Source organism: Pagrus pagrus (genome assembly GCF_965226575.1).
Source record: "Pagrus pagrus genome assembly, chromosome: 19".
NCBI lineage: Eukaryota > Metazoa > Chordata > Actinopteri > Spariformes > Sparidae > Pagrus > Pagrus pagrus.
In genome coordinates this window covers 29,074,750-29,097,290 of record NC_140203.1, presented here as the reverse complement: position 1 = coordinate 29,097,290, position 22,541 = coordinate 29,074,750, and positions in this window count along the sequence as shown.

Here is a 22,541-nt window from a genome sequence, read left to right as displayed (position 1 = left end):
GTTTACTAGCCTGAACTTGTTGAATTTGGATCTTCTTCATGGCAAAGGAGTTTTTACCTGGAATTTAATTCATTAAGGCTGAAAAGTGGCTTATGTCAAAAATGAGCGTTTCAGAGCGATAGGAGGCTGTTTTAGCACTGTACAGTCGCCTAAGGCTGAAAAGTGGCTTATGTGAAAAATGAGCGTTTCAGAGCGAGAGGAGGCTGTTTTTGCACTGTACAGTCGCCTATAAGGCTGAAAAGTGGCTTATGTGAAAAATGAGCGTTTCAGAGCGAGAGGAGGCTGTTTTTGCACTAAGCTGCATTTCACTGAAAAAAGGTCTTTCAAACAGGTTTACTAGCCTGAACTTGTTGAATTTGGATCTTCTTCATGGCAAAGGAGTTTTTACCTGGAATTTAATTCATTAAGGCTGAAAAGTGGGTTATGTCAAAAATGAGCGTTTCAGAGCGATAGGAGGCTGTTTTAGCACTGTACAGTCGCCTAAGGCTGAAAAGTGGCTTATGTGAAAAATGAGCGTTTCAGAGCGAGAGGAGGCTGTTTTTGCACTGTACAGTCGCCTATAAGGCTGAAAAGTGGCTTATGTGAAAAATGAGCGTTTCAGAGCGAGAGCAGCCTGTTTTTGCACTAAGCTGCATTTCACTGAAAAAAGGTCTTTCAAACAGGTTTACTAGCCTGAACTGGTTGAATTTGGATCTTCTTCATGGCAAAGGAGTTTTTACCTGGAATTTAATTCATTAAGGGTGAAAAGTGGGTTATGTGAAAAATGAGCGTTTCAGAGCGAGAGCAGCCTGTTTTTGCACTGTACAGTCGCCTAAGGCTGAAAAGTGGCTTATGTGAAAAATGAGCGTTTCAGAGCGAGAGGAGGCTGTTTTTGCACTAAGCTGCATTTCACTGAAAAAAGGTCTTTCAAACAGGTTTACTAGCCTGAACTTGTTGAATTTGGATCTTCTTCATGGCAAAGGAGTTTTTACCTGGAATTTAATTCATTAAGGCTGAAAAGTGGGTTATGTCAAAAATGAGCGTTTCAGAGCGATAGGAGGCTGTTTTAGCACTGTACAGTCGCCTAAGGCTGAAAAGTGGCTTATGTGAAAAATGAGCGTTTCAGAGCGAGAGGAGGCTGTTTTTGCACTAAGCTGCATTTCACTGAAAAAAGGTCTTTCAACCAGGTTTACTAGCCTGAACTGGATGAATTTGGATCTTCTTCATGGCAAAGGAGTTTTTACCTGGAATTTCATTTATTAAGGCTGAAAAGTGGGTTATGTCAAAAATGAGCGTTTCAGAGCGATAGGAGGCTGTTTTAGCACTGTACAGTCGCCTAAGGCTGAAAAGTGGCTTATGTGAAAAATGAGCGTTTCAGAGCGAGAGGAGGCTGTTTTTGCACTGTACAGTCGCCTATAAGGCTGAAAAGTGGCTTATGTGAAAAATGAGCGTTTCAGAGCGAGAGCAGCCTGTTTTTGCACTAAGCTGCATTTCACTGAAAAAGGTCTTTCAACCAGGTTTACTAGCCTGAACTGGATGAATTTGGATCTTCTTCATGGCAAAGGAGTTTTTACCTGGAATTTCATTCATTAAAGGTGAAAAGTGGCTTATGTCAAAAATCAGCGTTTCAGAGCGATTGGAGGCTGTTTTAGCGCTGAAAAGTGGCTTATGTGAAAAATGAGCGTTTCAGAGCGAGAGCAGCCTGTTTTTGCACTAAGCTGCATTTCACTGAAAAAAGGTTTTTCAAACAGGTTTACTAGCCTGAACTGGTTGAATTTGGATCTTCTTCATGGCAAAGGAGTTTTTACCTGGAATTTCATTCATTAAGGGTGAAAAGTGGCTTATGTCAAAAATGAGCGTTTCAGAGCGATAGGAGGCTGTTTTAGCACTGCACAGTCGCCTAAGGCTGAAAAGTGGCTTATGTGAAAAATGAGCGTTTCAGAGCGAGAGCAGCCTGTTTTTGCACTAAGCTGCATTTCACTGAAAAAAGGTCTTTCAAACAGGTTTACTAGCCTGAACTTGTTGAATTTGGATCTTCTTCATGGCAAAGGAGTTTTTTCCTGGAATTTAATTCATTAAGGCTGAAAAGTGGGTTATGTCAAAAATGAGCGTTTCAGAGCGATAGGAGGCTGTTTTAGCACTGTACAGTCGCCTAAGGCTGAAAAGTGGCTTATGTGAAAAATGAGCGTTTCAGAGCGAGAGCAGCCTGTTTTTGCACTAAGCTGCATTTCACTGAAAAAAGGTCTTTCAAACAGGTTTACTAGCCTGAACTGGTTGAATTTGGATCTTCTTCATGGCAAAGGAGTTTTTACCTGGAATTTCATTCATTAAAGGTGAAAAGTGGCTTATGTCAAAAATGAGCGTTTCAGAGCGATTGGAGGCTGTTTTAGCGCTGAAAAGTGGCTCATGTGAAAAATGAGCGTTTCAGAGCGAGAGCAGCCTGTTTTTGCACTAAGCTGCATTTCACTGAAAAAAGGTCTTTCAAACAGGTTTACTAGCCTGAACTGATTGAATTTGGATCTTCTTCATGGCAAAGGAGTTTTTACCTGGAATTTAATTCATTAAGGCTGAAAAGTGGCTTATGTCAAAAATGAGCGTTTCAGAGCGATAGGAGGCTGTTTTAGCACTGTACAGTCGCCTAAGGCTGAAAAGTGGCTTATGTGAAAAATGAGCGTTTCAGAGCGAGAGCAGCCTGTTTTTGCACTAAGCTGCATTTCACTGAAAAAAGGTCTTTCAAACAGGTTTACTAGCCTGAACTTGTTGAATTTGGATCTTCTTCATGGCAAAGGAGTTTTTACCTGGAATTTAATTCATTAAGGCTGAAAAGTGGGTTATGTCAAAAATGAGCGTTTCAGAGCGATAGGAGGCTGTTTTAGCACTGTACAGTCGCCTAAGGCTGAAAAGTGGCTTATGTGAAAAATGAGCGTTTCAGAGCGAGAGGAGGCTGTTTTTGCACTGTACAGTCGCCTATAAGGCTGAAAAGTGGCTTACGTGAAAAATGAGCGTTTCAGAGCGAGAGCAGCCTGTTTTTGCACTAAGCTGCATTTCACTGAAAAAAGGTCTTTCAAACAGGTTTACTAGCCTGAACTTGTTGAATTTGGATCTTCTTCATGGCAAAGGAGTTTTTACCTGGAATTTAATTCATTAAGGCTGAAAAGTGGGTTATGTCAAAAATGAGCGTTTCAGAGCGATAGGAGGCTGTTTTAGCACTGTACAGTCGCCTAAGGCTGAAAAGTGGCTTATGTGAAAAATGAGCGTTTCAGAGCGAGAGGAGGCTGTTTTTGCACTGTACAGTCGCCTATAAGGCTGAAAAGTGGCTTATGTGAAAAATGAGCGTTTCAGAGCGAGAGCAGCCTGTTTTTGCACTAAGCTGCATTTCACTGAAAAAAGGTCTTTCAACCAGGTTTACTAGCCTGAACTGGATGAATTTGGATCTTCTTCATGGCAAAGGAGTTTTTACCTGGAATTTCATTCATTAAAGGTGAAAAGTGGCTTATGTCAAAAATGAGCGTTTCAGAGCGATTGGAGGCTGTTTTAGCGCTGAAAAGTGGCTTATGTGAAAAATGAGCGTTTCAGAGGGAGAGCAGCCTGTTTTTGCACTAAGCTGCATTTCACTGAAAAAAGGTCTTTCAAACAGGTTTACTAGCCTGAACTGGTTGAATTTGGATCTTCTTCATGGCAAAGGAGTTTTTACCTGGAATTTCATTCATTAAAGGTGAAAAGTGGCTTATGTCAAAAATGAGCGTTTCAGAGCGATTGGAGGCTGTTTTAGCGCTGAAAAGTGGCTTATGTGAAAAATGAGCGTTTCAGAGCGAGAGCAGCCTGTTTTTGCACTAAGCTTCATTTCACTGAAAAAAGGTCTTTCAAACAGGTTTACTAGCCTGAACTGGTTGAATTTGGATCTTCTTCATGGCAAAGGAGTTTTTACCTGGAATTTCATTCATTAAAGGTGAAAAGTGGCTTATGTGAAAAATCAGCGTTTCAGAGCGATTGGAGGCTGTTTTAGCGCTGAAAAGTGGCTTATGTGAAAAATGAGCGTTTCAGAGCGAGAGCAGCCTGTTTTTGCACTAAGCTGCATTTCACTGAAAAAAGGTCTTTCAAACAGGTTTACTAGCCTGAACTGGTTGAATTTGGATCTTCTTCATGGCAAAGGAGTTTTTACCTGGAATTTCATTCATTAAAGGTGAAAAGTGGCTTATGTCAAAAATGAGCGTTTCAGAGCGATTGGAGGCTGTTTTAGCGCTGAAAAGTGGCTTATGTGAAAAATGAGCGTTTCAGAGCGAGAGCAGCCTGTTTTTGCACTAAGCTGCATTTCACTGAAAAAAGGTCTTTCAAACAGGTTTACTAGCCTGAACTGGTTGAATTTGGATCTTCTTCATGGCAAAGGAGTTTTTACCTGGAATTTAATTCATTAAGGGTGAAAAGTGGGTTATGTGAAAAATGAGCGTTTCAGAGCGAGAGCAGCCTGTTTTTGCACTGTACAGTCGCCTAAGGCTGAAAAGTGGCTTATGTGAAAAATGAGCGTTTCAGAGCGAGAGCAGCCTGTTTTTGCACTAAGCTGCATTTCACTGAAAAAAGGTCTTTCAACCAGGTTTACTAGCCTGAACTGGATGAATTTGGATCTTCTTCATGGCAAAGGAGTTTTTACCTGGAATTTCATTCATTAAAGGTGAAAAGTGGCTTATGTCAAAAATGAGCGTTTCAGAGCGATTGGAGGCTGTTTTAGCGCTGAAAAGTGGCTTATGTGAAAAATGAGCGTTTCAGAGCGAGAGCAGCCTGTTTTTGCACTAAGCTGCATTTCACTGAAAAAAGGTCTTTCAAACAGGTTTACTAGCCTGAACTGGTTGAATTTGGATCTTCTTCATGGCAAAGGAGTTTTTACCTGGAATTTAATTCATTAAGGGTGAAAAGTGGCTGATGTCAAAAATGAGCGTTTCAGAGCGATAGGAGGCTGTTTTAGCACTGTACAATCGCCTAAGGCTGAAAAGTGGCTTATGTGAAAAATGAGCGTTTCAGAGCGAGAGCAGCCTGTTTTTGCACTAAGCTGCATTTCACTGAAAAAAGGTCTTTCAAACAGGTTTACTAGCCTGAACTTGTTGAATTTGGATCTTCTTCATGGCAAAGGAGTTTTTACCTGGAATTTAATTCATTAAGGCTGAAAAGTGGGTTATGTCAAAAATGAGCGTTTCAGAGCGATAGGAGGCTGTTTTAGCACTGTACAGTCGCCTAAGGCTGAAAAGTGGCTTATGTGAAAAATGAGCGTTTCAGAGCGAGAGGAGGCTGTTTTTGCACTGTACAGTCGCCTATAAGGCTGAAAAGTGGCTTATGTGAAAAATGAGCGTTTCAGAGCGAGAGCAGCCTGTTTTTGCACTAAGCTGCATTTCACTGAAAAAAGGTCTTTCAAACAGGTTTACTAGCCTGAACTGGTTGAATTTGGATCTTCTTCATGGCAAAGGAGTTTTTACCTGGAATTTAATTCATTAAGGCTGAAAAGTGGGTTATGTCAAAAATGAGCGTTTCAGAGCGAGAGGAGGCTGTTTTTGCACAGTACAGTCGCCTATAAGGCTGAAAAGTGGGTTATGTCAAAAATGAGCGTTTCAGAGCGATTGGAGGCTGTTTTAGCGCTGAAAAGTGGCTTATGTGAAAAATGAGCGTTTCAGAGGGAGAGCAGCCTGTTTTTGCACTAAGCTGCATTTCACTGAAAAAAGGTCTTTCAAACAGGTTTACTAGCCTGAACTGGTTGAATTTGGATCTTCTTCATGGCAAAGGAGTTTTTACCTGGAATTTCATTCATTAAAGGTGAAAAGTGGCTTATGTCAAAAATGAGCGTTTCAGAGCGATTGGAGGCTGTTTTAGCGCTGAAAAGTGGCTTATGTGAAAAATGAGCGTTTCAGAGCGAGAGCAGCCTGTTTTTGCACTAAGCTTCATTTCACTGAAAAAAGGTCTTTCAAACAGGTTTACTAGCCTGAACTGGTTGAATTTGGATCTTCTTCATGGCAAAGGAGTTTTTACCTGGAATTTCATTCATTAAAGGTGAAAAGTGGCTTATGTGAAAAATGAGCGTTTCAGAGCGATTGGAGGCTGTTTTAGCGCTGAAAAGTGGCTTATGTGAAAAATGAGCGTTTCAGAGCGAGAGCAGCCTGTTTTTGCACTAAGCTGCATTTCACTGAAAAAAGGTCTTTCAAACAGGTTTACTAGCCTGAACTGGTTGAATTTGGATCTTCTTCATGGCAAAGGAGTTTTTACCTGGAATTTCATTCATTAAAGGTGAAAAGTGGCTTATGTCAAAAATGAGCGTTTCAGAGCGATTGGAGGCTGTTTTAGCGCTGAAAAGTGGCTTATGTGAAAAATGAGCGTTTCAGAGCGAGAGCAGCCTGTTTTTGCACTAAGCTGCATTTCACTGAAAAAAGGTCTTTCAAACAGGTTTACTAGCCTGAACTGGTTGAATTTGGATCTTCTTCATGGCAAAGGAGTTTTTACCTGGAATTTAATTCATTAAGGGTGAAAAGTGGCTGATGTCAAAAATGAGCGTTTCAGAGCGATAGGAGGCTGTTTTAGCACTGTACAATCGCCTAAGGCTGAAAAGTGGCTTATGTGAAAAATGAGCGTTTCAGAGCGAGAGCAGCCTGTTTTTGCACTAAGCTGCATTTCACTGAAAAAAGGTCTTTCAAACAGGTTTACTAGCCTGAACTTGTTGAATTTGGATCTTCTTCATGGCAAAGGAGTTTTTACCTGGAATTTAATTCATTAAGGCTGAAAAGTGGGTTATGTCAAAAATGAGCGTTTCAGAGCGATAGGAGGCTGTTTTAGCACTGTACAGTCGCCTAAGGCTGAAAAGTGGCTTATGTGAAAAATGAGCGTTTCAGAGCGAGAGGAGGCTGTTTTTGCACTGTACAGTCGCCTATAAGGCTGAAAAGTGGCTTATGTGAAAAATGAGCGTTTCAGAGCGAGAGCAGCCTGTTTTTGCACTAAGCTGCATTTCACTGAAAAAAGGTCTTTCAAACAGGTTTACTAGCCTGAACTGGTTGAATTTGGATCTTCTTCATGGCAAAGGAGTTTTTACCTGGAATTTAATTCATTAAGGCTGAAAAGTGGGTTATGTCAAAAATGAGCGTTTCAGAGCGAGAGGAGGCTGTTTTTGCACTGTACAGTCGCCTATAAGGCTGAAAAGTGGCTTATGTGAAAAATGAGCGTTTCAGAGCGAGAGCAGCCTGTTTTTGCACTAAGCTGCATTTCACTGAAAAAAGGTCTTTCAAACAGGTTTACTAGCCTGAACTGGTTGAATTTGGATCTTCTTCATGGCAAAGGAGTTTTTACCTGGAATTTCATTCATTAAAGGTGAAAAGTGGCTTATGTCAAAAATGAGCGTTTCAGAGCGATTGGAGGCTGTTTTAGCGCTGAAAAGTGGCTTATGTGAAAAATGAGCGTTTCAGAGCGAGAGCAGCCTGTTTTTGCACTAAGCTGCATTTCACTGAAAAAAGGTCTTTCAAACAGGTTTACTAGCCTGAACTGGTTGAATTTGGATCTTCTTCATGGCAAAGGAGTTTTTACCTGGAATTTCATTCATTAAGGCTGAAAAGTGGGTTATGTCAAAAATGAGCGTTTCAGAGCGATAGGAGGCTGTTTTAGCACTGTACAGTCGCCTAAGGCTGAAAAGTGGCTTATGTGAAAAATGAGCGTTTCAGAGCGAGAGGAGGCTGTTTTTGCACTGTACTGTCGCCTATAAGGCTGAAAAGTGGCTTATGTGAAAAATGAGCGTTTCAGAGCGAGAGCAGCCTGTTTTTGCACTAAGCTGCATTTCACTGAAAAAAGGTCTTTCAAACAGGTTTACTAGCCTGAACTGGTTGAATTTGGATCTTCTTCATGGCAAAGGAGTTTTTACCTGGAATTTCATTCATTAAAGGTGAAAAGTGGCTTATGTCAAAAATGAGCGTTTCAGAGCGATTGGAGGCTGTTTTAGCGCTGAAAAGTGGCTTATGTGAAAAATGAGCGTTTCAGAGCGAGAGCAGCCTGTTTTTGCACTAAGCTGCATTTCACTGAAAAAAGGTCTTTCAAACAGGTTTACTAGCCTGAACTGGTTGAATTTGGATCTTCTTCATGGCAAAGGAGTTTTTACCTGGAATTTCATTCATTAAAGGTGAAAAGTGGCTTATGTCAAAAATGAGCGTTTCAGAGCGATAGGAGGCTGTTTTAGCACTGCACAGTCGCCTAAGGCTGAAAAGTGGCTCATGTGAAAAATGAGCGTTTCAGAGCGAGAGCAGCCTGTTTTTGCACTAAGCTGCATTTCACTGAAAAAAGGTCTTTCAAACAGGTTTACTAGCCTGAACTGGTTGAATTTGGATCTTCATCATGGCAAAGGAGTTTTTACCTGGAATTTAATTCATTAAGGGTGAAAAGTGGCTTATGTGAAAAATGAGCGTTTCAGAGCGAGAGCAGCCTGTTTTTGCATTGTACAGTCGCCTAAGGCTGAAAAGTGGCTTATGTGAAAAATGAGCGTTTCAGAGCTAGAGCAGCCTGTTTTTGCACTAAGCTGCATTTCACTGAAAAAAGGTCTTTCAAACAGGTTTACTAGCCTGAACTGGTTGAATTTGGATCTTCTTCATGGCAAAGGAGTTTTTACCTGGAATTTCATTCATTAAAGGTGAAAAGTGGCTTATGTCAAAAATGAGCGTTTCAGAGCGATTGGAGGCTGTTTTAGCGCTGAAAAGTGGCTTATGTGAAAAATGAGCGTTTCAGAGCGAGAGCAGCCTGTTTTTGCACTAAGCTGCATTTCACTGAAAAAAGGTCTTTCAAACAGGTTTACTAGCCTGAACTGGTTGAATTTGGATCTTCATCATGGCAAAGGAGTTTTTACCTGGAATTTAATTCATTAAGGGTGAAAAGTGGGTTATGTGAAAAATGAGCGTTTCAGAGCGAGAGCAGCCTGTTTTTGCACTGTACAGTCGCCTAAGGCTGAAAAGTGGCTTATGTGAAAAATGAGCGTTTCAGAGCTAGAGCAGCCTGTTTTTGCACTAAGCTGCATTTCACTGAAAAAAGGTCTTTCAAACAGGTTTACTAGCCTGAACTGGTTGAATTTGGATCTTCTTCATGGCAAAGGAGTTTTTACCTGGAATTTCATTCATTAAAGGTGAAAAGTGGCTTATGTCAAAAATGAGCGTTTCAGAGCGATTGGAGGCTGTTTTAGCGCTGAAAAGTGGCTTATGTGAAAAATGAGCGTTTCAGAGCGAGAGCAGCCTGTTTTTGCACTGTACAGTCGCCTAAGGCTGAAAAGTGGCTTATGTGAAAAATGAGCGTTTCAGAGCGAGAGCAGCCTGTTTTTGCACTAAGCTGCATTTCACTGAAAAAAGGTCTTTCAAACAGGTTTACTAGCCTGAACTGGTTGAATTTGGATCTTCTTCATGGCAAAGGAGTTTTTACCTGGAATTTAATTCATTAAGGCTGAAAAGTGGGTTATGTCAAAAATGAGCGTTTCAGAGCGAGAGGAGGCTGTTTTTGCACTGTACAGTCGCCTATAAGGCTGAAAAGTGGCTTATGTGAAAAATGAGCGTTTCAGAGCGAGAGCAGCCTGTTTTTGCACTAAGCTGCATTTCACTGAAAAAAGGTCTTTCAAACAGGTTTACTAGCCTGAACTGGTTGAATTTGGATCTTCTTCATGGCAAAGGAGTTTTTACCTGGAATTTCATTCATTAAAGGTGAAAAGTGGCTTATGTCAAAAATGAGCGTTTCAGAGCGATTGGAGGCTGTTTTAGCGCTGAAAAGTGGCTTATGTGAAAAATGAGCGTTTCAGAGCGAGAGCAGCCTGTTTTTGCACTAAGCTGCATTTCACTGAAAAAAGGTCTTTCAAACAGGTTTACTAGCCTGAACTGGTTGAATTTGGATCTTCTTCATGGCAAAGGAGTTTTTACCTGGAATTTCATTCATTAAGGCTGAAAAGTGGGTTATGTCAAAAATGAGCGTTTCAGAGCGATAGGAGGCTGTTTTAGCACTGTACAGTCGCCTAAGGCTGAAAAGTGGCTTATGTGAAAAATGAGCGTTTCAGAGCGAGAGGAGGCTGTTTTTGCACTGTACTGTCGCCTATAAGGCTGAAAAGTGGCTTATGTGAAAAATGAGCGTTTCAGAGCGAGAGCAGCCTGTTTTTGCACTAAGCTGCATTTCACTGAAAAAAGGTCTTTCAAACAGGTTTACTAGCCCGAACTGGTTGAATTTGGATCTTCTTCATGGCAAAGGAGTTTTTACCTGGAATTTCATTCATTAAAGGTGAAAAGTGGCTTATGTCAAAAATGAGCGTTTCAGAGCGATTGGAGGCTGTTTTAGCGCTGAAAAGTGGCTTATGTGAAAAATGAGCGTTTCAGAGCGAGAGCAGCCTGTTTTTGCACTAAGCTGCATTTCACTGAAAAAAGGTCTTTCAAACAGGTTTACTAGCCTGAACTGGTTGAATTTGGATCTTCTTCATGGCAAAGGAGTTTTTACCTGGAATTTCATTCATTAAAGGTGAAAAGTGGCTTATGTCAAAAATGAGCGTTTCAGAGCGATAGGAGGCTGTTTTAGCACTGCACAGTCGCCTAAGGCTGAAAAGTGGCTCATGTGAAAAATGAGCGTTTCAGAGCGAGAGCAGCCTGTTTTTGCACTAAGCTGCATTTCACTGAAAAAAGGTCTTTCAAACAGGTTTACTAGCCTGAACTGGTTGAATTTGGATCTTCATCATGGCAAAGGAGTTTTTACCTGTAATTTAATTCATTAAGGGTGAAAAGTGGCTTATGTGAAAAATGAGCGTTTCAGAGCGAGAGCAGCCTGTTTTTGCATTGTACAGTCGCCTAAGGCTGAAAAGTGGCTTATGTGAAAAATGAGCGTTTCAGAGCTAGAGCAGCCTGTTTTTGCACTAAGCTGCATTTCACTGAAAAAAGGTCTTTCAAACAGGTTTACTAGCCTGAACTGGTTGAATTTGGATCTTCTTCATGGCAAAGGAGTTTTTACCTGGAATTTCATTCATTTAAGGTGAAAAGTGGCTTATGTCAAAAATGAGCGTTTCAGAGCGATTGGAGGCTGTTTTAGCGCTGAAAAGTGGCTTATCTGAAAAATGAGCGTTTCAGAGCGAGAGCAGCCTGTTTTTGCACTGTACAGTCGCCTAAGGCTGAAAAGTGGCTTATGTGAAAAATGTGCGTTTCAGAGCTAGAGCAGCCTGTTTTTGCACTAAGCTGCATTTCACTGAAAAAAGGTCTTTCAAACAGGTTTACTAGCCTGAACTGGTTGAATTTGGATCTTCTTCATGGCAAAGGAGTTTTTACCTGGAATTTCATTCATTAAAGGTGAAAAGTGGCTTATGTGAAAAATGAGCGTTTCAGAGCGATTGGAGGCTGTTTTAGCGCTGAAAAGTGGCTTATGTGAAAAATGAGCGTTTCAGAGCGAGAGCAGCCTGTTTTTGCACTGTACAGTCGCCTAAGGCTGAAAAGTGGCTTATGTGAAAAATGAGCGTTTCAGAGCGAGAGCAGCCTGTTTTTGCACTAAGCTGCATTTCACTGAAAAAAGGTCTTTCAAACAGGTTTACTAGCCTGAACTGGTTGAATTTGGATCTTCTTCATGGCAAAGGAGTTTTTACCTGGAATTTCATTCATTAAAGGTGAAAAGTGGCTTATGTGAAAAATGAGCGTTTCAGAGCGATTGGAGGCTGTTTTAGCGCTGAAAAGTGGCTTATGTGAAAAATGAGCGTTTCAGAGCGAGAGCAGCCTGTTTTTGCACTAAGCTGCATTTCACTGAAAAAAGGTCTTTCAAACAGGTTTACTAGCCTGAACTGGTTGAATTTGGATCTTCTTCATGGCAAAGGAGTTTTTACCTGGAATTTCATTCATTAAGGCTGAAAAGTGGGTTATGTCAAAAATGAGCGTTTCAGAGCGATAGGAGGCTGTTTTAGCACTGTACAGTCGCCTAAGGCTGAAAAGTGGCTTATGTGAAAAATGAGCGTTTCAGAGCGAGAGCAGCCTGTTTTTGCACTAAGCTGCATTTCACTGAAAAAAGGTCTTTCAAACAGGTTTACTAGCCTGAACTGGTTGAATTTGGATCTTCTTCATGGCAAAGGAGTTTTTACCTGGAATTTCATTCATTAAAGGTGAAAAGTAGCATATGTCAAAAATGAGCGTTTCAGAGCGATTGGAGGCTGTTTTAGCGCTGAAAAGTGGCTTATGTGAAAAATGAGCGTTTCAGAGCGAGAGCAGCCTGTTTTTGCACTAAGCTGCATTTCACTGAAAAAAGGTCTTTCAAACAGGTTTACTAGCCTGAACTGGTTGAATTTGGATCTTCGTCATGGCAAAGGAGTTTTTACCTGGAATTTCATTCATTAAGGGTGAAAAGTGGCTGATGTCAAAAATGAGCGTTTCAGAGCGATAGGAGGCTGTTTTAGCACTGTACAGTCGCCTAAGGCTGAAAAGTGGCTTATGTGAAAAATGAGCGTTTCAGAGCGAGAGCAGCCTGTTTTTGCACTAAGCTGCATTTCACTGAAAAAAGGTCTTTCAAACAGGTTTACTAGCCTGAACTGGTTGAATTTGGATCTTCTTCATGGCAAAGGAGTTTTTACCTGGAATTTCATTCATTAAGGGTGAAAAGTGGCTGATGTCAAAAATGAGCGTTTCAGAGCGATAGGAGGCTGTTTTAGCGCTGAAAAGTGGCTTATGTGAAAAATGAGCGTTTCAGAGCGAGAGCAGCCTGTTTTTGCACTAAGCTGCATTTCACTGAAAAAAGGTCTTTCAAACAGGTTTACTAGCCTGAACTGGTTGAATTTGTATCTTCTTCATGGCAAAGGAGTTTTTACCTGGAATTTCATTCATTAAGGGTGAAAAGTGGCTGATGTCAAAAATGAGCGTTTCAGAGCGATAGGAGGCTGTTTTAGCACTGTACAGTCGCCTAAGGCTGAAAAGTGGCTTATGTGAAAAATGAGCGTTTCAGAGCGAGAGCAGCCTGTTTTTGCACTAAGCTGCATTTCACTGAAAAAAGGTCTTTCAAACAGGTTTACTAGCCTGAACTGGTTGAATTTGTATCTTCTTCATGGCAAAGGAGTTTTTACCTGGAATTTCATTCATTAAGGGTGAAAAGTGGCTGATGTCAAAAATGAGCGTTTCAGAGCGATAGGAGGCTGTTTTAGCACTGTACAGTCGCCTAAGGCTGAAAAGTGGCTTATGTGAAAAATGAGCGTTTCAGAGCGAGAGCAGCCTGTTTTTGCACTAAGCTGCATTTCACTGAAAAAAGGTCTTTCAAACAGGTTTACTAGCCTGAACTGGTTGAATTTGTATCTTCTTCATGGCAAAGGAGTTTTTACCTGGAATTTCATTCATTAAGGCTGAAAAGTGGCTGATGTCAAAAATGAGCGCTTCAGAGCGATAGGAGGCTGTTTTAGCGCTGAAAAGTGGCTTATGTGAAAAATGAGCGTTTCAGAGCGATAGGAGGCTGTTTTAGCGCTGAAAAGTGGCTTATGTGAAAAATGAGCGTTTCAGAGCGAGAGCAGCCTGTTTTTGCACTAAGCTGCATTTCACTGAAAAAAGGTCTTTCAAACAGGTTTACTAGCCTGAACTGGTTGAATTTGTATCTTCTTCATGGCAAAGAAGTTTTTACCTGGAATTTCATTCATTAAGGGTGAAAAGTGGCTGATGTCAAAAATGAGCGTTTCAGAGCGATAGGAGGCTGTTTTAGCGCTGAAAAGTGGCTTATGTGAAAAATGAGCGTTTCAGAGCGAGAGCAGCCTGTTTATGCACTAAGCTGCATTTCACTGAAAAAAGGTCTTTCAAACAGGTTTACTAGCCTGAACTGGTTGAATTTGGATCTTCTTCATGGCAAAGGAGTTTTTACCTGGAATTTAATTCATTAAGGCTGAAAAGTGGGTTATGTCAAAAATGAGCGTTTCAGAGCGAGAGGAGGCTGTTTTTGCACTGTACAGTCGCCTATAAGGCTGAAAAGTGGCTTATGTGAAAAATGAGCGTTTCAGAGCGAGAGCAGCCTGTTTTTGCACTAAGCTGCATTTCACTGAAAAAAGGTCTTTCAAACAGGTTTACTAGCCTGAACTGGTTGAATTTGGATCTTCTTCATGGCAAAGGAGTTTTTACCTGGAATTTCATTCATTAAAGGTGAAAAGTGGCTTATGTCAAAAATGAGCGTTTCAGAGCGATTGGAGGCTGTTTTAGCGCTGAAAAGTGGCTTATGTGAAAAATGAGCGTATCAGAGCGAGAGCAGCCTGTTTTTGCACTAAGCTGCATTTCACTGAAAAAAGGTCTTTCAAACAGGTTTACTAGCCTGAACTGGTTGAATTTGGATCTTCTTCATGGCAAAGGAGTTTTTACCTGGAATTTCATTCATTAAGGCTGAAAAGTGGGTTATGTCAAAAATGAGCGTTTCAGAGCGATAGGAGGCTGTTTTAGCACTGTACAGTCGCCTAAGGCTGAAAAGTGGCTTATGTGAAAAATGAGCGTTTCAGAGCGAGAGGAGGCTGTTTTTGCACTGTACTGTCGCCTATAAGGCTGAAAAGTGGCTTATGTGAAAAATGAGCGTTTCAGAGCGAGAGCAGCCTGTTTTTGCACTAAGCTGCATTTCACTGAAAAAAGGTCTTTCAAACAGGTTTACTAGCCTGAACTGGTTGAATTTGGATCTTCTTCATGGCAAAGGAGTTTTTACCTGGAATTTCATTCATTAAAGGTGAAAAGTGGCTTATGTCAAAAATGAGCGTTTCAGAGCGATTGGAGGCTGTTTTAGCGCTGAAAAGTGGCTTATGTGAAAAATGAGCGTTTCAGAGCGAGAGCAGCCTGTTTTTGCACTAAGCTGCATTCCCCTAAAAAAAGGTCTTTCAAACAGGTTTACTAGCCTGAACTGGTTGAATTTGGATCTTCTTCATGGCAAAGGAGTTTTTACCTGGAATTTCATTCATTAAAGGTGAAAAGTGGCTTATGTCAAAAATGAGCGTTTCAGAGCGATAGGAGGCTGTTTTAGCACTGCACAGTCGCCTAAGGCTGAAAAGTGGCTCATGTGAAAAATGAGCGTTTCAGAGCGAGAGCAGCCTGTTTTTGCACTAAGCTGCATTTCACTGAAAAAAGGTCTTTCAAACAGGTTTACTAGCCTGAACTGGTTGAATTTGGATCTTCATCATGGCAAAGGAGTTTTTACCTGGAATTTAATTCATTAAGGGTGAAAAGTGGCTTATGTGAAAAATGAGCGTTTCAGAGCGAGAGCAGCCTGTTTTTGCATTGTACAGTCGCCTAAGGCTGAAAAGTGGCTTATGTGAAAAATGAGCGTTTCAGAGCTAGAGCAGCCTGTTTTTGCACTAAGCTGCATTTCACTGAAAAAAGGTCTTTCAAACAGGTTTACTAGCCTGAACTGGTTGAATTTGGATCTTCTTCATGGCAAAGGAGTTTTTACCTGGAATTTCATTCATTAAAGGTGAAAAGTGGCTTATGTCAAAAATGAGCGTTTCAGAGCGATTGGAGGCTGTTTTAGCGCTGAAAAGTGGCTTATGTGAAAAATGAGCGTTTCAGAGCGAGAGCAGCCTGTTTTTGCACTAAGCTGCATTTCACTGAAAAAAGGTCTTTCAAACAGGTTTACTAGCCTGAACTGGTTGAATTTGGATCTTCATCATGGCAAAGGAGTTTTTACCTGGAATTTAATTCATTAAGGGTGAAAAGTGGGTTATGTGAAAAATGAGCGTTTCAGAGCGAGAGCAGCCTGTTTTTGCACTGTACAGTCGCCTAAGGCTGAAAAGTGGCTTATGTGAAAAATGAGCGTTTCAGAGCGAGAGCAGCCTGTTTTTGCACTAAGCTGCATTTCACTGAAAAAAGGTCTTTCAAACAGGTTTACTAGCCTGAACTGGTTGAATTTGGATCTTCTTCATGGCAAAGGAGTTTTTACCTGGAATTTCATTCATTAAAGGTGAAAAGTAGCATATGTCAAAAATGAGCGTTTCAGAGCGATTGGAGGCTGTTTTAGCGCTGAAAAGTGGCTTATGTGAAAAATGAGCGTTTCAGAGCGAGAGCAGCCTGTTTTTGCACTAAGCTGCATTTCACTGAAAAAAGGTCTTTCAAACAGGTTTACTAGCCTGAACTGGTTGAATTTGGATCTTCATCATGGCAAAGGAGTTTTTACCTGGAATTTAATTCATTAAGGGTGAAAAGTGGGTTATGTGAAAAATGAGCGTTTCAGAGCGAGAGCAGCCTGTTTTTGCACTGTACAGTCGCCTAAGGCTGAAAAGTGGCTTATGTGAAAAATGAGCGTTTCAGAGCTAGAGCAGCCTGTTTTTGCACTAAGCTGCATTTCACTGAAAAAAGGTCTTTCAAACAGGTTTACTAGCCTGAACTGGTTGAATTTGGATCTTCTTCATGGCAAAGGAGTTTTTACCTGGAATTTCATTCATTAAAGGTGAAAAGTGGCTTATGTCAAAAATGAGCGTTTCAGAGCGATTGGAGGCTGTTTTAGCGCTGAAAAGTGGCTTATGTGAAAAATGAGCGTTTCAGAGCGAGAGCAGCCTGTTTTTGCACTGTACAGTCGCCTAAGGCTGAAAAGTGGCTTATGTGAAAAATGAGCGTTTCAGAGCGAGAGCAGCCTGTTTTTGCACTAAGCTGCATTTCACTGAAAAAAGGTCTTTCAAACAGGTTTACTAGCCTGAACTGGTTGAATTTGGATCTTCTTCATGGCAAAGGAGTTTTTACCTGGAATTTAATTCATTAAGGCTGAAAAGTGGGTTATGTCAAAAATGAGCGTTTCAGAGCGAGAGGAGGCTGTTTTTGCACTGTACAGTCGCCTATAAGGCTGAAAAGTGGCTTATGTGAAAAATGAGCGTTTCAGAGCGAGAGCAGCCTGTTTTTGCACTAAGCTGCATTTCACTGAAAAAAGGTCTTTCAAACAGGTTTACTAGCCTGAACTGGTTGAATTTGGATCTTCTTCATGGCAAAGGAGTTTTTACCTGGAATTTCATTCATTAAAGGTGAAAAGTGGCTTATGTCAAAAATGAGCGTTTCAGAGCGATTGGAGGCTGTTTTAGCGCTGAAAAGTGGCTTATGTGAAAAATGAGCGTTTCAGAGCGAGAGCAGCCTGTTTTTGCACTAAGCTGCATTTCACTGAAAAAAGGTCTTTCAAACAGGTTTACTAGCCTGAACTGGTTGAATTTGGATCTTCTTCATGGCAAAGGAGTTTTTACCTGGAATTTCATTCATTAAGGCTGAAAAGTGGGTTATGTCAAAAATGAGCGTTTCAGAGCGATAGGAGGCTGTTTTAGCACTGTACAGTCGCCTAAGGCTGAAAAGTGGCTTATGTGAAAAATGAGCGTTTCAGAGCGAGAGGAGGCTGTTTTTGCACTGTACTGTCGCCTATAAGGCTGAAAAGTGGCTTATGTGAAAAATGAGCGTTTCAGAGCGAGAGCAGCCTGTTTTTGCACTAAGCTGCATTTCACTGAAAAAAGGTCTTTCAAACAGGTTTACTAGCCCGAACTGGTTGAATTTGGATCTTCTTCATGGCAAAGGAGTTTTTACCTGGAATTTCATTCATTAAAGGTGAAAAGTGGCTTATGTCAAAAATGAGCGTTTCAGAGCGATTGGAGGCTGTTTTAGCGCTGAAAAGTGGCTTATGTGAAAAATGAGCGTTTCAGAGCGAGAGCAGCCTGTTTTTGCACTAAGCTGCATTTCACTGAAAAAAGGTCTTTCAAACAGGTTTACTAGCCTGAACTGGTTGAATTTGGATCTTCTTCATGGCAAAGGAGTTTTTACCTGGAATTTCATTCATTAAAGGTGAAAAGTGGCTTATGTCAAAAATGAGCGTTTCAGAGCGATAGGAGGCTGTTTTAGCACTGCACAGTCGCCTAAGGCTGAAAAGTGGCTCATGTGAAAAATGAGCGTTTCAGAGCGAGAGCAGCCTGTTTTTGCACTAAGCTGCATTTCACTGAAAAAAGGTCTTTCAAACAGGTTTACTAGCCTGAACTGGTTGAATTTGGATCTTCATCATGGCAAAGGAGTTTTTACCTGGAATTTAATTCATTAAGGGTGAAAAGTGGCTTATGTGAAAAATGAGCGTTTCAGAGCGAGAGCAGCCTGTTTTTGCATTGTACAGTCGCCTAAGGCTGAAAAGTGGCTTATGTGAAAAATGAGCGTTTCAGAGCTAGAGCAGCCTGTTTTTGCACTAAGCTGCATTTCACTGAAAAAAGGTCTTTCAAACAGGTTTACTAGCCTGAACTGGTTGAATTTGGATCTTCTTCATGGCAAAGGAGTTTTTACCTGGAATTTCATTCATTAAAGGTGAAAAGTGGCTTATGTCAAAAATGAGCGTTTCAGAGCGATTGGAGGCTGTTGTAGCGCTGAAAAGTGGCTTATGTGAAAAATGAGCGTTTCAGAGCGAGAGCAGCCTGTTTTTGCACTGTACAGTCGCCTAAGGCTGAAAAGTGGCTTATGTGAAAAATGAGCGTTTCAGAGCGAGAGCAGCCTGTTTTTGCACTGTACAGTCGCCTAAGGCTGAAAAGTGGCTTATGTGAAAAATGTGCGTTTCAGAGCTAGAGCAGCCTGTTTTTGCACTAAGCTGCATTTCACTGAAAAAAGGTCTTTCAAACAGGTTTACTAGCCTGAACTGGTTGAATTTGGATCTTCTTCATGGCAAAGGAGTTTTTACCTGGAATTTCATTCATTAAAGGTGAAAAGTGGCTTATGTGAAAAATGAGCGTTTCAGAGCGATTGGAGGCTGTTTTAGCGCTGAAAAGTGGCTTATGTGAAAAATGAGCGTTTCAGAGCGAGAGCAGCCTGTTTTTGCACTGTACAGTCGCCTAAGGCTGAAAAGTGGCTTATGTGAAAAATGAGCGTTTCAGAGCGAGAGCAGCCTGTTTTTGCACTAAGCTGCATTTCACTGAAAAAAGGTCTTTCAAACAGGTTTACTAGCCTGAACTGGTTGAATTTGGATCTTCTTCATGGCAAAGGAGTTTTTACCTGGAATTTCATTCATTAAAGGTGAAAAGTGGCTTATGTGAAAAATGAGCGTTTCAGAGCGATTGGAGGCTGTTTTAGCGCTGAAAAGTGGCTTATGTGAAAAATGAGCGTTTCAGAGCGAGAGCAGCCTGTTTTTGCACTAAGCTGCATTTCACTGAAAAAAGGTCTTTCAAACAGGTTTACTAGCCTGAACTGGTTGAATTTGGATCTTCTTCATGGCAAAGGAGTTTTTACCTGGAATTTCATTCATTAAGGCTGAAAAGTGGGTTATGTCAAAAATGAGCGTTTCAGAGCGATAGGAGGCTGTTTTAGCACTGTACAGTCGCCTAAGGCTGAAAAGTGGCTTATGTGAAAAATGAGCGTTTCAGAGCGAGAGCAGCCTGTTTTTGCACTAAGCTGCATTTCACTGAAAAAAGGTCTTTCAAACAGGTTTACCAGCCTGAACTGGTTGAATTTGGATCTTCTTCATGGCAAAGGAGTTTTTACCTGGAATTTAATTCATTAAGGCTGAAAAGTGGCTTATGTCAAAAATGAGCGTTTCAGAGCGATAGCAGACTGTTTTAGCACTGTACAGTCGCCTAAGCTGCATTTCACTGAAAAAGGTCTTTCAAACAGGTTTACTAGCCTGAACTGGTTGAATTTGGATCTTCTTCATGGCAAAGGAGTTTTTACCTGGAATTTAATTCATTAAGGCTGAAAAGTGGGTTATGTCAAAAATGAGCGTTTCAGAGCGATAGGAGGCTGTTTTAGCACTGTACAGTCTCCTAAGGCTGAAAAGTGGCTTATGTGAAAAATGAGCGTTTCAGAGCGAGATCAGCCTGTTTTTGCACTAAGCTGCATTTCACTGAAAAAAGGTCTTTCAAACAGGTTTACTAGCCTGAACTGGTTGAATTTGGATCTTCTTCATGGCAAAGGAGTTTTTACCTGGAATTTCATTCATTAAAGGTGAAAAGTAGCATATGTCAAAAATGAGCGTTTCAGAGCGATTGGAGGCTGTTTTAGCGCTGAAAAGTGGCTTATGTGAAAAATGAGCGTTTCAGAGCGAGAGCAGCCTGTTTTTGCACTAAGCTGCATTTCACTGAAAAAAGGTCTTTCAAACAGGTTTACTAGCCTGAACTGGTTGAATTTGGATCTTCGTCATGGCAAAGGAGTTTTTACCTGGAATTTCATTCATTAAGGGTGAAAAGTGGCTGATGTCAAAAATGAGCGTTTCAGAGCGATAGGAGGCTGTTTTAGCGCTGAAAAGTGGCTTATGTGAAAAATGAGCGTTTCAGAGCGAGAGCAGCCTGTTTTTGCACTAAGCTGCATTTCACTGAAAAAAGGTCTTTCAAACAGGTTTACTAGCCTGAACTGGTTGAATTTGGATCTTCTTCATGGCAAAGGAGTTTTTACCTGGAATTTCATTCATTAAGGGTGAAAAGTGGCTGATGTCAAAAATGAGCGTTTCAGAGCGATAGGAGGCTGTTTTAGCACTGTACAGTCGCCTAAGGCTGAAAAGTGGCTTATGTGAAAAATGAGCGTTTCAGAGCGAGAGCAGCCTGTTTTTGCACTAAGCTGCATTTCACTGAAAAAAGGTCTTTCAAACAGGTTTACTAGCCTGAACTGGTTGAATTTGTATCTTCTTCATGGCAAAGGAGTTTTTACCTGGAATTTCATTCATTAAGGGTGAAAAGTGGCTGATGTCAAAAATGAGCGTTTCAGAGCGATAGGAGGCTGTTTTAGCACTGTACAGTCGCCTAAGGCTGAAAAGTGGCTTATGTGAAAAATGAGCGTTTCAGAGCGAGAGCAGCCTGTTTTTGCACTAAGCTGCATTTCACTGAAAAAAGGTCTTTCAAACAGGTTTACTAGCCTGAACTGGTTGAATTTGTATCTTCTTCATGGCAAAGGAGTTTTTACCTGGAATTTCATTCATTAAGGCTGAAAAGTGGCTGATGTCAAAAATGAGCGCTTCAGAGCGATAGGAGGCTGTTTTAGCGCTGAAAAGTGGCTTATGTGAAAAATGAGCGTTTCAGAGCGATAGGAGGCTGTTTTAGCGCTGAAAAGTGGCTTATGTGAAAAATGAGCGTTTCAGAGCGAGAGCAGCCTGTTTTTGCACTAAGCTGCATTTCACTGAAAAAAGGTCTTTCAAACAGGTTTACTAGCCTGAACTGGTTGAATTTGTATCTTCTTCATGGCAAAGAAGTTTTTACCTGGAATTTCATTCATTAAGGGTGAAAAGTGGCTGATGTCAAAAATGAGCGTTTCAGAGCGATAGGAGGCTGTTTTAGCGCTGAAAAGTGGCTTATGTGAAAAATGAGCGTTTCAGAGCGAGAGCAGCCTGTTTTTGCACTAAGCTGCATTTCACTGAAAAAAGGTCTTTCAAACAGGTTTACTAGCCTGAACTGGTTGAATTTGTATCTTCTTCATGGCAAAGGAGTTTTTACCTGGAATTTCATTCATTAAGGCTGAAAAGTGGCTGATGTCAAAAATGAGCGTTTCAGAGTGATAGGAGGCTGTTTTAGCGCTGAAAAGTGGCTTATGTGAAAAATGAGCGTTTCAGAGCGATAGGAGGCTGTTTTAGCGCTGAAAAGTGGCTTATGTGAAAAATGAGCGTTTCAGAGCGAGAGCAGCCTGTTTTTGCACTAAGCTGCATTTCACTGAAAAACGGTCTTTCAAACAGGTTTACTAGCCTGAACTGGTTGAATTTGTATCTTCTTCATGGCAAAGGAGGTTTTACCTGGAATTTCATTCATTAAGGGTGAAAAGTGGCTTATGTCAAAAATGAGCGTTTCAGAGCGATAGGAGGCTGTTTTAGCGCTGAAAAGTGGCTTATGTGAAAAATGAGCGTTTCAGAGCGATAGGAGTTTTAGCGCTGAAAAGTGGCTTATGTGAAAAATGAGCGTTTCAGAGCGAGAGCAGCCTGTTTTTGCACTAAGCTGCATTTCACTGAAAAAAGGTCTTTCAAACAGGTTTACTAGCCTGAACTGGTTGAATTTGTATCTTCTTCATGGCAAACGAGTTTTTACCTGGAATTTCATTCATTAAGGGTGAAAAGTGGCTGATGTCAAAAATGAGCGTTTCAGAGCGATAGGAGGCTGTTTTAGCACTGTACAGTCGCCTAAGGCTGAAAAGTGGCTTATGTGAAAAATGAGCGTTTCAGAGCGAGAGCAGCCTGTTTTTGCACTAAGCTGCATTTCACTGAAAAAAGGTCTTTCAAACAGGTTTACTAGCCTGAACTGGTTGAATTTGTATCTTCTTCATGGCAAAGGAGTTTTTACCTGGAATTTCATTCATTAAGGGTGAAAAGTGGCTGATGTCAAAAATGAGCGTTTCAGAGCGATAGGAGGCTGTTTTAGCACTGTACAGTCGCCTAAGGCTGAAAAGTGGCTTATGTGAAAAATGAGCGTTTCAGAGCGAGAGCAGCCTGTTTCTGCACTGTACAGTCGCCTAAGCTGCATTTCACTGAAAAAAGGTCTTTCAAACAGGTTTTCTAGCCTGAACTGGTTGAATTTGGATCTTCTTCATGGCAAAGGAGTATTTACCTGGAATTTAATTCATTAAGGGTGAAAACTGGCGTATGTCAAAAATGAGCGTTTCAGAGCGAGAGGAGCCTGTTTTTGCACTGTACAGTAGCCTAAGCTGCATTTCACTGAA